The sequence below is a fragment of the Helianthus annuus genome, chromosome 2, assembly GCF_002127325.2.
Source record: "Helianthus annuus cultivar XRQ/B chromosome 2, HanXRQr2.0-SUNRISE, whole genome shotgun sequence".
NCBI lineage: Eukaryota > Viridiplantae > Streptophyta > Magnoliopsida > Asterales > Asteraceae > Helianthus > Helianthus annuus.
In genome coordinates, this window is record NC_035434.2 from 69,655,262 (window position 1) to 69,672,482 (window position 17,221).

Here is a 17,221-nt window from a genome sequence, read left to right on the forward strand (position 1 = left end):
TCTTCACAAAAAGTATAAATAAAATTAAAAAAAATTAACATTCGAATGTTAACCAACACATTCGACCACAACTTAAAAATTTGGACATACAATAGGATATTTTGAGTTTTCCAAATAAACAAAACATATATTAATTTGGTATTCACACACTCATTTCATTAGCCATAAAAAAATTAAGTTTCATTAGTTATTTAGGAAATAAACATCACATTTTAGACAATGATTAGAAGTAGATGATTAAAGATATATTGGGTAAACCTGTTTTGCAAATAGAAATTTTTAGTTACCATCTACTAACCAATTAAACAAAAACCAAATGTGAGAAGGCTTATAAGTTAAAATTCATTAGATTAAACACCAAAATAAATCCACAAATACATATTTTGAACATTAATATTAGAAAGCACAAAAATGCTGAGTTGACACACAATACTATACTATAAAGTGTTTTGACATAGTCACCCATTTAGAGGTATTCTGACAAAAACAAAAAAAAAAACAAAAAACAAAACATAATTTGATCTTACTTCCTTGGTAAAAACTTAATTTTTAAATAAATTCTAATATAAAATGCTCCTACCAAATATGAAGATTGCAATAGACTATTTTCTAATATTTTGTAAAATAATAATAGTATTGCCAAACACACTTATGATCATCATCTTGATGACATAATACAAATAGTGTAACTACCACCACCACCATGATATACATCATTAGGTACTACTTCCCAGAGACCATCACTTGCAAGAATTAGCATTTGAAGTTCTTCCTCAAGCTCTTGTTCCTAAAAAAAATAGCAAACAAAACCTTAGCCATACACAACAATTCACCATTATTGAAGCCAAAACCTTAACTTTTTAACCATGAGAACTTGTTGTCGGATGACTCATGAGACCCCACCAGTGGCGAAGCTTGACCCGAATGACGGGGGGTCGAAAACGTATATACCAAAAATTTCTATAGAACCGGGGTCAAAAACGTATATACCGAAAAATTTCTATACGAAAACTACATATATAACACTACTTAGCGAAAAGTTCGGGGGTCGGGCGCCCCAGTCCCTTCTATACTTCACCACTGGACCCCACCAATACCTTACTAATCGATGGGATCAGTAAAGCACGGCTCACACTCAAGGGGTAAGAAGTAGAAAAATAGTGGAAGTTGGGTTCGAACCTAAGACCTGTGTTATACGCACTCATAACAAAATCTTAGACCTGATTTAAGGCTTACCTGGATGCCAGGTTCTACAACAACAAATTGCTTAAGCATGCGGTTTCCAAAAGCACGGGACATTGCTAGAACACCTCCAACCCTCCAAGTGCCTAATTAGCATTAACATGAGATAAATATTTAAACAACAGTTTAACAAACAGTCCATACAAAGAACATAACAAAAGGCATAATTAAAATAAACTTAAACAATGAGACGTATTAGATAAGCTAGTGACAATGTACAGGCCTTGTTTTGGAGCATTTTATAAGCATAGAAGTGTTGCGAATTCATGTCGTGGATTTTGGAAAAAAAGAAACATCCGTTCAATTTATATGGTCTATTGTTATCAATATGTTATTTACATGTTATATTCTTTGGCATTTAATGTAATATATTATACCGAAAAAAATTACTCATTATTATTACACACTTAAAACATATAATCAACACATATTTGACTTGCCAGTTGAGCTTATACTTAGTATAAAATCAAATCTAATGTAAAACTATATTCAATAACTTTAAAATAAAAAATATATTAAAATCCATATTATCGTTAAAAAAATAAAAATATGTGTTTACAAATGTGTTATTGAATTATATTATTTTTAATTTAATTGACAGATGCAGATGAGATAATTTTTAACGTAGGTGGGTATTAACGTCACTATTACCCACGACGACTTTTTTGGCACATATCCCTATTGGATTAGTTTTTATTTCGAGTTTTATACACGTAGAGAGAAATTATTTATATAATTAATAATATTAAAGTTATTAGTGATAAATCTATACCGAAAATATCATACAAAAAATGATAATTACAGTTCATGTTGTTATCAATGAAACCACCTGAGAATTCAAAAAATCATTTATCAAGCTCAAGTAGACAAATTAGCCAGTATGTCGTATGCAGAAACCTATATGCGGTTATTTAAAGAAGTAAAATCACCTTGATCGCCAGCAGTGTGGTAGAAATGGTGATAATCTTCTAAAATGGTGATAATCTTCTGAACGCAAGAATGATTTTGCTGAAGGCAAACCTCGGCAATAGAGTTTACACAACTTTCAAGTATGAACCCATTTGACCCGTACCGCACGTTTCCCTTTTAGCTAATTTTTTTATTTGACCTGTTCAGTTCAAAGACAACCCATTTATTATTTAAATGGGTTGAACTTGTAAGCCCTCTAAACATTGGCCTATTTTCAACCCATATAAATGGTTCCCATTTTAGTTGCTTCTTTATGTGACCCATGTGAGATAAAACACAACCTAACCCAATCCAATTTATAAGTAAATGGGTCAGAATTTCTTTCTTACCACTTTCTTGAACCGCTCATTCACAGCAGGAGTTCCTCTAGTAACAGATTCGGATAGATATGGACTGCTAACACGAACCTCATTCATAACCACTATCACAATCTTGTCCCATCTAACGGGTAGCCTGAGTAAAATAAACAGAAAATATAAAAAATACATATATCTAAAAAGAAAAGTCATCAAATACGTGACCCTTCTGTCAATCATATATGATTCTATTCATGTTACAGTTATATAAGATTGAACTCGATCCGATAAGTAAAGAAGTTGTATAAAAACCATGAATGGGCTCGTGGTTCGATCTACAAAGCAGTTATATCCTCAAATTAGACATAAGGACACAAAAATTCAGTTATTAAAAGCACTGTGAAATTATTCAAGCCTAACTGTTTGTTTTAATGCTACGAAACATATATGGTATCATAGTACAAACAAACTTATCTTATTTTTGGATTCTTTCAAATATTAAAACTAACTACCAACGTTTTCTTAGTGGACCACCCAAATGACACATTGGTATCTTTTCTATATACTGAGAACTACAATATTTAGGGTTGTTCGCTCGCTTAGATATGTTTAAACCGAACAAATTACACGAAACGAATCACTTTTCGGTTTGAAAAATATGAATCCAAACTATCTTAAAAACCAAATCAAATTAAAATTCAGTTTCTAACTAAATATATTGCTCATCGAACATAAGTATAAAAAGTCAATACTCCAATTTTTTTTTATGATGGGTCCATTAAAAAGATCCCAATAACAAAGCACGTAATTTCAAGAACACAAATCACTAACCAAAATAGGTAAAGTTTAAAGAATTGAGCTTAAAAGTGAGCAAATGAAGTTCTTGAAGCAAGGCATTGCATGCCCCCTCTTCTATGTTGGACTATAAGCATTTTCCTCAAGAATTGATAACACGAAATAAAATACTCACACTTGCGAAAGAAATTCACACCATAGTAAATGCTCTAAACTGTTGGAATATCTTTAATAAACAATTGAAGGCAATGCTCTAAACTGTTGAATATTCCAGTGAACTCTGCAAAAGTTAAAGTGGAATCAAGAACATGAACACCAAGTATTTGTTTCTTATTCATTTTAGTGTCATTGCGTCTAGACTCACACACACCCACAATTTCACCAAATCATTTTAGCAACTAAGTGAAATATGTAATATAAAACCAATTGCCATTAATAGGGAAACCACTGGGTTGAAACTTGATCGATTAGATTCTGACAATGAATGTCATGAGTTAATTTAAAATGATTATATAGAATTATTTTTTCTTGATGATGGAGATTCAAAGAAACCTCAAGTCAACCTAAACTTTTAATACCGTTACGAACAACAACTAAATCGGTTTATTTTCAGATCATTTTAAAGATTGTAAAGCTAACCTTCGCCACAAAGGGGATCCAGAAACGTACGTTTGCCAATGCCTTGATTGGTAGATGACATTTAGACCACCGGCTAAACTAATTTTGCTAATTGATCAGAAAATCAAAGGACAATAGTAACAAAGATGGACGAAGATACCTTAGGTGAGACCAACAACGTGATCTCGTAACAAAAAGAAGCAATAACAAAATCCACAGTTGTTGACCAATCACATACCTACCAAACAAAACGAACAATAAACACGGTTCACTGAGAACAATAGCCAAGAACAAAGTAAAATGAAGCCCTAACCCAAGTCCCATCTTGATTTTTCTAACAATTCCTAATCGACTGTTTATTAAACACTCCTCTAAACCTAATAATAATAAAACACATAATAGTGCTTTCGAAATGTAAAAGAATTAATTACCCGGTAAGCACTTACATCAGCAGCCTCAACACGAGCACCGTTCTTGCGATTCTTCGCTTGTTATCGTATCCTCCATCGCGTCGGTGTATAGCTTCATACCGAGTTCGTACAGGTTCGAATAATCGTCCGAATTGAACCCGACGTAATTATTGAAAAGTTGTGAGAATTCAACATGGTCGCAAAACGGATCTTGCTCCAGCTTGACTTCCACAATGTACAGTTTGACCGAACCCATTTGACCCGAGGGTGACTCGGTCCATCGTAACTCTTCGTTTGTGGTTACATTCACCATATCGCCTTCTTGGTCTCCGTATTTCATTAGAACAGCCCTTGATAACAAAAATCGATCAGATATTATCCCTCTTAGCGATTAAACATCGCAATTATAGGGGATTTTCGCCCATCTTATATCGTCCCCGTATACTAACTTAATGTTCATTTTCGGCCCATTGTCGTTGCTAAACACGTTTATCTTCTCCTCCACAACCAACTTATCTTCAGCCTCTTTTTCGTCATTTTCACCATTTTTACGCTTGATTTTCTCATTACTTTCACCAAAATCTTCCTTCTCATCAACCCGTTCGCGCTTTTATCAATTTTAATCACAGTAACCCTGAATTTCTGCCATATTTTGTGATAATACACCTATATGAGTACTATTATCTTTTTTCAATAGTTTGATTTCATGCATAGATACGTTAAAAAGTAGCTGGTCAACATGAAAATCATTAAAGAAAAAAACTTAGTTTTAAAGAAAGATGATGTATAAAGTAAAGATACAGAAAATTTCAAACATAAAATTCACCATTTTCATATCTATTTTTTTTAATTGGTTCTAAAGCAATCTACACTTCTCATAGCAGATTTATTTATATCGTGCATAAATGGGTACATAAGCTTCTAAAAAGGTTTAATAAACATAGTGTGTTAGTCATCTTTGTTTAAATATACACATGTAAATCATTGCTTTGAGAGACAAAAGTACATAAAGGCTTTTATAGCCTCAGATGCATAAAGAATTTACTCTAGTATCAGAGGCATAAACACTTGTATATGTTTTAGATGTTTTCTGAAACGTAAGACTGCAAGTTCGAGCTAGAATGTATTAATTACCTTTGTAAGACGGCTATGAGTTAAGACCAGGCCACTAATGATCCAACAACAATGTAGATAGCTGCACGCCTACATATATAACAAAAGTAGATATTTAAAAGTAAAATTCGTTTTAAAATGGAAGGCTTTAATAAATCTCAGAATCAAAAAAGTGAGATTTATCATTCATGTAGCCTATTCATGAGTTAGCAAGGAAAAAGAAGACCGTAATATAGGTCTAACCAGCTAAACATGGTCTAAAACATAAAAAATTGGCCTGGAACCAAAACACGTCTAAATCCTCGAAATTTGGTCTAACCAATTAAGCTATTCCAGCTTCTATTATGGTTTGTTTATTTTAACTTTTTTGTTATATATTGTTTATTATTTTTGTTACCTGATGTTTTGGTTCATCATTTTTTGGCCACGGACTACCAAAATGGGGCAACCTATAAAAGCTAAACCAAATCGCATAGATCGGCTATAAAAAGTGTTGATCTTAAAAAAAACCGAAAGAAAAACAAATTTTATCAGACCAGTGCAAGATTCTTGTGACGAACTGAGAGAAAAAGAAATACAAATAAAAACTGTGAAAAGTATGAAAACATAGATGATTGTTCAAATGTGAATAAAATAAACCTTTCTCATTGTAGCTTTTTGTGACGAACTGAGAGAAACAGAAATACGGTAATCAGAACCGGAGACGTCATCGCTCTTTCTTCTACGATTTGAATAGATCAACAGACATCATCACCATCGTCCACCCATCAGGTTATCTCATCAAAACCGACACACATCACCAATTATAACATCTGAATTTGTAAAATTAACTATAAAAAAAAAAATACATAAATACCTTTGAAAACAAAGATGGTAGTGAAGAACAAATAAGAAAAATACAAAACCATACCTCGAATGAAGATAATGATTACTGAAACAAATAAGTTCCGGAAATATAGGGTTAATTTCGAAAACAACAGTTCTATTAAACTGCATATACTCACTCAACCATGGCTTCTTATTAGTCTAGCAAAAAAGTCTGTTTCATCAGTTATTGACACGATGTTTGCAAAATCTTTCTGCACTTGGCCCTTTATAGTGTCCCAAATCTGAAAACCAAATTAAAAAAGCATCATATCACCTCTTAATCCCTATTGGGGCGTACATCAGTTCACTAAAAGCACATTAAGCAAGTGGTAATATTTAACGCAAAATAAACAAACAATATGAACTTAAAGAGCTATTGTAGCACTTGCTTAAAAGTATACCTTAATCCGGCCATCACCGGAACTGATAGCAAGAAAGTCCAACCCAGCGACAACACTTGTTCCACAACATATAAAACACCAAACGTCGTTAACTTTAACGTCAAAACAATAACGCCGTTAAGTTACTATTCCCAGCCATTAGATATTAATAGATTTAGATTAGATTAGATTATATTTAACCCATCACAACCGAGCGACAAATACCAATGAAAGGATACCCGAATTTCAAAAGTAAAATACTCAAAACAACATGCCTGTTTAATAGTCTCAACAGGCGGCAGAGCACGTCATAGAAGATGCCACCAGTCACCCAAAGGACCAAGAATGCCACCGTAAGCAACACAACCGAAGGCCAAACCCACCAGAAACAATACTCAAATCTCTGAGGGACCAAATAAGACATCCGAACCAAAACAAAAGTTAGGGTTACCAACGGTTATAGTGAATACATGACTGAACCAGAAGAACACGAGGCAAGATTCAAAATTGAATACGGAAGAAAAATAACTGTTTATTGAAACAATAAAAAGAGTCATCAAATCTAAAAACAGAACTTATTTGAAAATAGAAAACATTAGGGTTTCGATTGAGACCTCAAATCTACAGAATCGGTGGTGAAAAGGTAACATGAGAATCACCATGGTCGATTTGCTGAAGAACATGTGTGGATTTGCTGAAGATGATGCATATGCGCCGCTAGGGTTTTGAGGGTGATGATAGAGACAAAGGAGATCTGATGGAATTGTGTAAAGGAAGAAAGCATTCAAAAAATATAAGGGATCCAAATCAAACTGATCCGACCCGGATTTTACTCAGATCCCGCGTCCAATCTAGCGTGCATTTGTTTTAAAATCGTGAATGTAGAAGCAATTTGTGATTTCCCTCCTAAACTCTCAAAAAAAAAAACTTGCCACATCAGCAAAAATGGCCAAAATCAAATGCCACATAACCCACATCACATCTCATTTATATATATATATATATATATATATATATATATATATATATATATATATATATATATATATATATATATATATATAGATTTGGTATATATCTATACTATATATAATATACATATCCAAAGGACTTATTAAGGTCAATAAAATTTCCTTAAAATATCCCTAAAGCATAATGTACAAGTCTTTTAAGCATCAAAAAAATCATTTTCCACTTATACCCTTCTACTAAAAAAACACCGGATACCATTAGGGCTTCACCTTCTTTCATTTCAAAACATTTCAAAATCGCCCGCTCCCCTGCTCCACTCTCTCTCTGGCGATTCCAGAGATCTGAATCTAGGGTTTTTCCCCAGGCGATTCAAGATCTAGCCTCTCATTTACACCAGATCGATAAATAAATCTCAATGCATTCTCCATTCAGATCTCAATCTCATCTCACACCTGCTCTCTCTCTCTCTCTCTCTCTCTCTTTCTCCCTCTCTTCAACCTTGGTGATACGGCTGCTACTCAGAAGGATCTTATATGTGTTACTACCGTCAATGTGTGGTGGTGGTTCTACGACTCGGCAATGAGAACGGGTAATTTTTTTTTGCTTAAAGGTTTCTCAGATCTACTGTACTACCGTCATTATTGAGGATTTTTGTTGTAGATGAAGACACGTGCCAATGAGGTTACACGACTAAGGAAAATGACAACCAAAACTTTGCAGATCTGAGTTTTTAGAGGAATATTGTCACACCCCCAAAATACCACCTAGGGAATGTCCCTGTTAGGCGTGTGACGTACCAACTTTGAGCCACTACTTACATTGAACCCATACAAGTTTCCAAATAAAATCCTTAATATTAATTAAAATATCATCAACAAGTTTAAATAAAAATCAACATGTTCAGCGGAAGCAATTAGTAACCCAAAGTAAACTGTTTCAAAACCAATGTGTAGTATCAATAAATCAATCGCATAAACCCTTCCAGTCGACCCATGACCACTCCAGCTACTCCAGACAGCAAGTTCCCCAAATCCAAGATACCTAACGACCTGCGAGCATGCAACAAGTGTATCAGACAACGCTGGTGAGTTCATAGTTTTACAAAAACGTTGGTTACCAAGTGTTTAGTTAGTCCATTGAATTTAATTCCGAAAGTAATGTTGAAAACAATGTTGATAATACCCCAATACAAGACGGCTTCTGATTATTTTGCCCTTTCTCCAATGCTCCTATCAAAGCATTGGTCATGACTAGGTCATTAGTTCAACACCCGTCCTCCCAGGAACGGGGTGAGGTTGCCAAACCTAAGTAGCGCTACTAACTAATACCATGTTACCTTCCAGGTAACCAAACAACACGGAGGGACTTTAAAGGTGATAGGAAGAGTATATTATCCAACATTCCCGTTTTTACCCAAAAGACTTATCCCTCCCAGGAATACCCACTGACTGTCCCAACCACCGGGACGCATGCTCAAGAGATGAACTCACCTTGGTTTGCTCGGCAGGTAATCTTAATTGTCAAACAATTCGGTCAATCACGTCCTATTATTAATGTCACGACTAGTCAGATTCATAATTCAAATATTCATGTATTCGTGTACGTATTTCTAGAAATCAACACACAGCATGATGACATACATATAGTTACTTCATCAAATATTCATATGTTCCTGTGCGTATTTCAATTAACACATGTAGTCCAATCGTATAATTAGATAGCATAATAGAAAGTGTGTGATCTCAAAGTGTAATATAACCAACAAGTCGGTCCGTATGATTTGTGCGGCCCATTATTAGGTGATTTGGCCACTTGATTTGTACAACCCAAAGATATGGGTCCACACATATTATAAGATCAAACAGATGAGACAAAGGTTGTTTTAATATTAACTCCATCATCATATTACCATCTTGCCATCTGAATAAGACAAATTCCTTTAATACACAGATTCAAACATGCATCCTTACTTGTGGTGTACCTTATGCATATAGAGTTGTACCACCATTAAAACACATCATATGCATGAAAAATCTATGCCCAGGTTGTGCATTATATTCATTCAATCATCAAACATCATTCTTATTATTAACTATAACTAAATAGATAACCATCATCATCAACATTATCGTTCAAAACAGTGAATCAGAGGTCAGTTTCATCATATCATCGTTCAAACAGTCAACAGATATGAGCATTCAACCGAAATCATTATCCTTACATGAACCAGCCGAACCATTCTTCTACATTATTTAAAAACATGTAAAAGGCATCATCTCTTTATTCTTAAGCTTTTAAATATGCATGACCAGGTTGTACTCTGGGCACATATGGTTGTACGTTTCAAAGAAAACCCAGCAAAGAAAAGTATCAACATGAGTCATCATCATTTTTTTTTATTACCGTCTACCTAAATCATCCTCATCAATCTAACAGACATCGTTGTTTATTATCATTAACATTTAACGAAATATCAGATTCATCATTTAAACTACGCAACAGAAATCATCGTTGTCAAGCACAACTAACATCTAAAGCGATTTCCCTCTAACAAGTCAGTTTATTATCATCATTAATTCGAGCTCTTTGATCATGCACACCTTAACCAAACAAGGTAATATCTATCAGTCATAAATCTTAAACCTTTTAATCATCACAACATTCACAGAAGCATCATCATCGTTCATAACACTCGAATTATCTTACACTTAATGCTCACAAATTTCAAGCTCATAATATCTTACTAACCTGAGTTCGGTGTCGGAACTGTGTGCGTGTGTGTGGAGTAAGAGAAGCTGTGTCCCGAGTTATGAGTTGCCGGAGGTCTGGTCGGGGTACACTGAAGTCGCCGGAGATTTACTTGGGGTACATGGTGTTGGGTTCCGTCGTCGCACAGTCCGAGGTTTGATCAGAGGAATTGACGTTTACGGTTGCAGGTTTACTTTGGAGAAAAAGAATGTTGCCGTCGACCATGAAAGAAAGAGAGGAGTGTTAGGGTTTGTGTTTCGTATGCGTTTAGAAAATTATGGGTAATCATCAGCATGCAATTCGTATATCCTATGTAACATGTGGGCTTGGTTTGGGCTTTGGGTGGTGTGGGCCAAGGAGAGTGATGTGAGGTGTGGTCTTGGCCCAAGTGTGTTATGTAACTCACGGCCCACGTGCGTCGAGAAATCCCGCGACCCCATTAGTTAGTTTCTTAAATTACTAAACTACACATATAATACGTGTAACGGTTCCTTGTAGGTAATCAGTCGAACATACGTAAACAAACATACTCCATCACGTTTTACATTTAGCAAGTATATACACGAAAAAGAAATAATAAAACATGATCGCGTGACTAAGAGACACGACACTGACCTTGAAAGTTTGGGTTGTCACATCATCCCCAACTTGAAAGAAATTTCATCCCGAAATTTGATAAGTAATACAGAGGAGTGAAGCGACATAACCCTAATTAAACTATATGTAACACTATGCAAATAACAGTCAAGCATTACACACAATCACTAATCATCCAGATAACTGCACTGACAACACGTAAACCAGTTTGTAAAATCAGGATTGCGAAGCCAGTTGGGTGCCACATCATCCCCAACTTGAAAGGAATTTCGTCCCGAAATTCACCAGTTACATCGGATTGATTCAGCAGGTTCGTATGATTTCGGATACTTAGTCTCGAGTTCCAGCGAACTCTCATAATTGGAATTTGACAGTACTCGCAAACCTTGACCTCCTAGGGCATGATTTCAATAGGCACCTCGACAACTGCAACTTGACGTTAGACTCAGGCTCTAAGAAGGCATCACAAACGTTTTGTCGGACAAACCCTACTTTAGACTCGCGACATAAATGACATCATGAACATTACCCAATTTGTCGGGTAACTCGAGTTTTCGACGACGTGACCGATTCTTTCCAGAATTCCAAATAACCCAACGTAACGAAAATTAAGCTTGTCTCGCTTCCCAAGCATGCCACACTTCCCCAGGGTGAGACTTTCAACACAATACAATTGCCTCCAGCGTTTCCCAAGTTTATCATCCATGTACCGCATGAACCCAGCTTGGGAATTCTCTTCCTTCAGTGCTTCGACTTGGACAGGGCAAATCTGATCGTGTAGGCTAGAGTCGATGGTGAGTTGCAAGTTCATACGCGATTAGGTTCCATAGTCGTATTCGCTCAGGAGTTTCGTCCAGCGATGCCATCACAAAATTAACTCTCTCAATACAAAGGTGCACGGGAGGCCTCTTATGATCGGTCTAAATGGTGCAATTGGTACCGTCCAAGTGATGCCCCCATCTTAATTCCAAGGACCATGGCCTCCACCGTAGGTCGTGAATCGTGCAGTTCTTCCTGTAAGTCCATTACGTAAGTCATCACTTTCTCGTGTTGCGTCGGTGTGTAAACATTGCAGAGCTGGGATTCGAAAGCTGAAAAGACGTCATCCTGTTTTGTCTTTCACGAATACAGCACCCTACTGTGCTAAAGAGATTTAAGCTGCATGATCTTCGAAAATCATGTGGTGAATCTGCGATAGAGTCTAGTGTGACCAAGAAATTGCTGCATCCTCGAAGGGATCTTTGGTGCCGAACAATATCTAACGAAATGGGTCTTTAGCGAGATCCACGTGTATTGCCACTTCGTTGATCATATGACCAAAAAAAAGTATCTCTCAAATCCAGAAATTACCTTTCACAAGACTTCGCGCGGAGTGGCTCCTCCCTCAGGAGCTCTAAAATAAGATACAAATGCCGCCCATGATGTTCCTTCCTCTTGGAAATGACCCAGAACGTCATTCATAAATACGGTCGATTCATGTGGTCCATAAAGCTGCTGGTGTGTTGATTAACTCAATGGCCATGGTGTACAAAGTCGCAACGGCCGTATTGCATTCGATATGCCATTTCGGGAACATTCTCCTCTTGGTCTTCTGTCAATACATGGTTGAGGCAAACAGTTCTTGATGTCACCTTGCTGAGTTCTGGATAATCAGTACACATACGAAAAGGCTTTATCTTCCCGAATATAGCTGGGGCTCCCTACAGCGAACAAAACTAAGTCTAATAAAACTCTTGTCCAACAGTTCCTGTAGATAGTCCTTGCAACCCTCCTGGTGCAAGACGGTATGTAGCACGAGCAATCATGGTTGCTCCTTTCGTGAGATCAAACTAAGATTCTGCCTAGCGGTGGTGGAAGTGAATCTGAAAGCTCTTCGGGTAGCACACTGAGAGGGATCACGAACAATTGATGGATCCTTGATCCTCTTTTCCTTAGCCTCAACATCAATAACGGTTGCTAACATAGCGGGGTGATCCCTCCGTAGACACTGCTAGGCCTTCATAGCTGATATGGCGCTAACCTTTGCGACACTCTGTTGTTTTCGAACGATTCTCCACACAAAATTTCCTCCTCACAAGGTATGTGTGTGCGATTTTTGAATAACCAATCCACGCTAACTACTGCATTGTAACCATCAGGGGTAGTGGAAGGAAGGTCGATGTCGAACACCTGTTCCCCCAAGGTCGAGCTTGCATCCCAGCGAACATATAGGGCTTCAATTGACTTGCATCAGCCGACTCCACGACAGGTTCGGTTTCAAGAAGCATCAGGGTTAAACAGAACAGAGACGAAGCGAATAGCTACCCGTCCAGGCTATCGTGTTGCTATTACGCCCAGTATAGCCTATGACAATACTAAATGTCCTCCCACGAGTTTCATTTCTAGTGTTGTTTTCGTCACGAGAATTTCCAGTTCTGCCGCCGTTCCCTTGGTTGTCGATCCTTGTCGAGGTCGCCTTCGTTTCCATACTGCAAGCTACGATCACGAGTACCTTGATGTTGCCACGACTGTTGCCTCTAATATTGTTGCCTGTAACGGTGTCCCGCATCCTTTCACCATCAAGGTCCATCTTTTCACACTCCGTGCCATGTTCTAAGGCACTACTCATAGTGCGGGCGGTTACACAGTCCGCTCTACAGTCAATCGTCATCGATTTTGTCCCGATTGGTTCGTAAAAGTCAACTCCCAAAAGTCGCTGTCTGGGGTTGAGGATTCGATTAGAGTCAAATCGCTGTTGCTCGATGCCGGTAACTAGGGTTGTTCAAATGCTGAAGTCGGTAAGGTACTACGTTTACCCTCTTGTCCATCGTTCTTGCAAGTTGACTGAGTAATGGACGGTATGTCGTGAGAGTGCTGCAGAAGTGATCACACTTCGGGATCTAAGGCGTTAACATGTGATGTGTTGAAAAACACTGTTATTTACCCGTGTATTTTGTATTTTATTTTTGTAGTTTTTGAGTCATTTTTAGTCTTTATACAATCGTATTTGTTTAGTTTGTGCTTTGCCAAGTCCCGGTGCGAAAAGAAAAATAAACACTAAGTTAGGAATAATCTAATAAAGTGCGAGGGACCATTATCGCCATAAGCTGAAAGTTGAAAATTTATTGTGATGTAGTGTGAAAAAGTGAGGGACTAAAAGTAGCAAAAGAGTGAAAGTTAATTAATTCCCTCACACCAAACGACAAAACTTGAATCTGAATCTGTGATTGTTGTTTCACATGGTAGAAAGACAAAAATGCCTTCAATGAAATTCAAATATTACAAAGCTGCCATTGCCTCTATTTCTTTATTTTTAGGCCAGATAGAAGTGTCGAGAGCCAGGCCCAACCCGTTTACGGAAGAGAAATATACACGGCTGGACATTTTTCTTGTGGGCTGCATATAAAAGAAAACCTAGTGGTGCACCAAAAGGAATCTCATATATATACATCTCATGGTGCATAGTCAAGGGAATTAACTCCCTTTGGACGACAGAAAGTTGGCGCAGAGAAAGAAAGAAGAAAAAAAAAGAAGAATAAAAGAGAGAGGTATTATTAGTTTGGAACCCGGTTAGATTTAAACATTAAACTTTGTTCTCTTCATTATTAAACATGATGGTTATTTTGAACATTGTTTATTTGTTTTTCTTTATTATGAGTGGCTAAACTTTTTATGGTTGCCTAGGGTTGATGAACTAGACGATTTGTTTGAATGATTAACTTTTGGTTTTGAATGAATGTGATGATTTACATGATATAATTTTTGAACCCGATTCTAATTATTTGTGTGTTAGTTTTGATTGGTTTGATAATATATTTGTTGGTTCCATTGCTCTAGATAGTTAGAAATATACTCTAGAGTCGGGAGTCAGTCTAGGTTGTAATCTTTCGGTCTAGACCTTGAAAGTGAGAAATCTAATTCAAGTGTAATAATTATTAAAACCAATTAATTAAAACGTGCAATCTTTTCTAGAGGTGAGAAATCTAATCTAGAATTGCTAGGTTATTAGCTGGGCGTTGTTTGACAGTTTGGGTGGCCGATAACTCGGGTTCATCTGTTTATTCGCGTCTAGAGTTTCCTGGGGTCTCGGTGTTCTTAGTTATTTCTGCTTCATAATTTGAGGGTTTTAGTAAATAAATTACCTAATACCTGATAGTTGTGGGACTTGGTGGTCGATAACTCGAGTCAGTCCATTTTAGCACTTCATCACTTGTCATAAGGTTCGGTTTACCTTCTAGGGGTTTATCGGGTTAGACAGAGTCTTCATTCAGAACCAAGGTTAGGATTTTATTCATGAGTCTAGGGATTCTTTCCTAGGTAACCTATTTTTCTCATACTTGAGTTTCAGTCCAGTCTTTAGTCGCCTGCGCTTGCTGCTGTTTGATCGTCTATTTAGTTAAATTGCTTTTTAGTTTAAAAAATATTTTTCTCAAAACAAAACCAATTTATTAGGCTAGGGCTCGATAGAGGTTCAGTATCAAGAGTCGCTAGATTGTGTCCACGGTTCGATACTCGGACTTACTTGTTTTACTACTTACGACCGGTACACTTGCCGGTAGTGTGTGGTTTACGGTTTTTCCAATTTTTTAAAACTTGTTGAATTTAATTAATACATATTTCACACATCAAGTTTTTGGCGCCGCTGCCGGGGACACAGTGCGCTTTTGAGGACGACCCGAGTCGGGGATTTAGTCATTTTACTGTTTTCTTAGATTAGTTGTTTGTTTTATTTCTTAGTTAAAAAAAATTAAAAAAAATAAAAACCAAAAAAAATATATAGTAGTTTGCTTTCTTAGGATACTTGCTAGTTCTGTGTGCCTAATTGTTTAGCTTGCTTGTTCAGTGATTCGTGCCGTTCTACTTGCTTTTCAGTATATGCACACACGTTCCTCGGACCCACCTGATACTTCACCATTCTCTGAGCCCGAATCCAAATTCCATCGTCGCCTACGTCAGCTTAAGTTTAAGGTTCCAAAAGTAGAATTCAATTTAGAACCCGAAGTAGTTATGGCTGATCGTAGGACTGTTGCTGATCACATTAGTGTTGCTCCCACCACCGTTCGCTCGAGCATCACACTTCCAGCTGTAGAGGGGAACAACTGGACCATCCCACCCACCTTGATCAACACCATTACCCATTCGGTCCAGTTCCATGGTTTACGAGACGAGGACCCACATGCTCATCTGACTAGATTCGGTAGGGTCTGTAGTACTTTCCGCCTTACGGGCGTCACTGAGGAGGCCATTCACCTCCGTTTGTTTCCGTTCTCACTCACTGATCAGGCTGCCATCTGGTTGGACTCTCTCCCACAGGGAGCAATCACCACTTGGAATGATCTTCAGTCTAAATTCTTACAGAAATACTTCCCACCTGCAAAAACCGCTCGTCTTAGAAATCTCATCTACGCATTCACTGAGCAGCCGGGGGAGTCTTTCTACGAGACTTGGGATAGGTTTAAGGCGCTGCTGAACAAGTGCCCTCACCATGGGCTTGAGGAGTGGAGAGTCGTGGAGAAATTCTATAATGGAGTTTCTGAAGCGACTAAGAGACTGCTTGACTCCACCGCAGGAGGAAACATGATGAAGACCAAGACTGCTGCTGAGTGTCTTGAGATGATGGAGGATTTAGCCACCAGTACTTATAGCGAGCCAGGCTCCGGGGGCGTTACTGCTTCCTCTAGGGGTATTCATACGGTGGATTCTAGCGTAGCTTTAGCCGCCCAGGTCGAATCCTTGACAAAGATGGTCAAGGACATTCAGGTTAAGATTAGCTCTAGGTGTGAGGTGTGTAGAGGTGGGCATGAGACGGTAGATTGCCCGGTAGGATCTGAGGAGGAGTTGAGCTTTATACAGAACCAGGGACGAGGCCAGAGTTACAACTCTGGATGGCAGCCACCCCAGACCTCGAACTGGCAGGGAAGGAATCCCCCTGGATTCCAACCACGTCAGAGTCTCTTTCAGACCCCTACTGATGGACAGAGTAGTGGGGAGCCCAAATCTGAGTTGAGCGAGTTCTTGAAGAGGAATGAGGAGAGTCAGAGTAGGACGAACAAACTCCTAGAGTCGATAGTGATGCAGGGTGAGGCTAGACATCAGGAGCAGGTCAAGAAGAATCAAGAGTTTGAGCTCATGTTTAGGAATCAGGGGTCCACCATCAAGAGCCTAGAGAGGACCGTAGGAGAGATAGCTAGTAGGATGACTGAGAGGCCCACAGGTTCATTCCCTAGCACCACCC

At 37.8% G+C, this 17,221-nt stretch overlaps 1 long non-coding RNA gene across 1 annotated transcript; it reads right to left on the reverse strand.

Moving 5' to 3' along the window:
• Positions 1-546: 546 nt before the first annotated feature.
• Positions 547-1,328, reverse strand: LOC118487223. The gene is made up of 2 exons (XR_004880849.1): positions 1,237-1,328; positions 547-787 (listed from the first exon to the last, which is right to left on the reverse strand). It is a non-coding gene; the product is annotated as an uncharacterized LOC118487223 (long non-coding RNA).
• Positions 1,329-17,221: the final 15,893 nt, after the last annotated feature.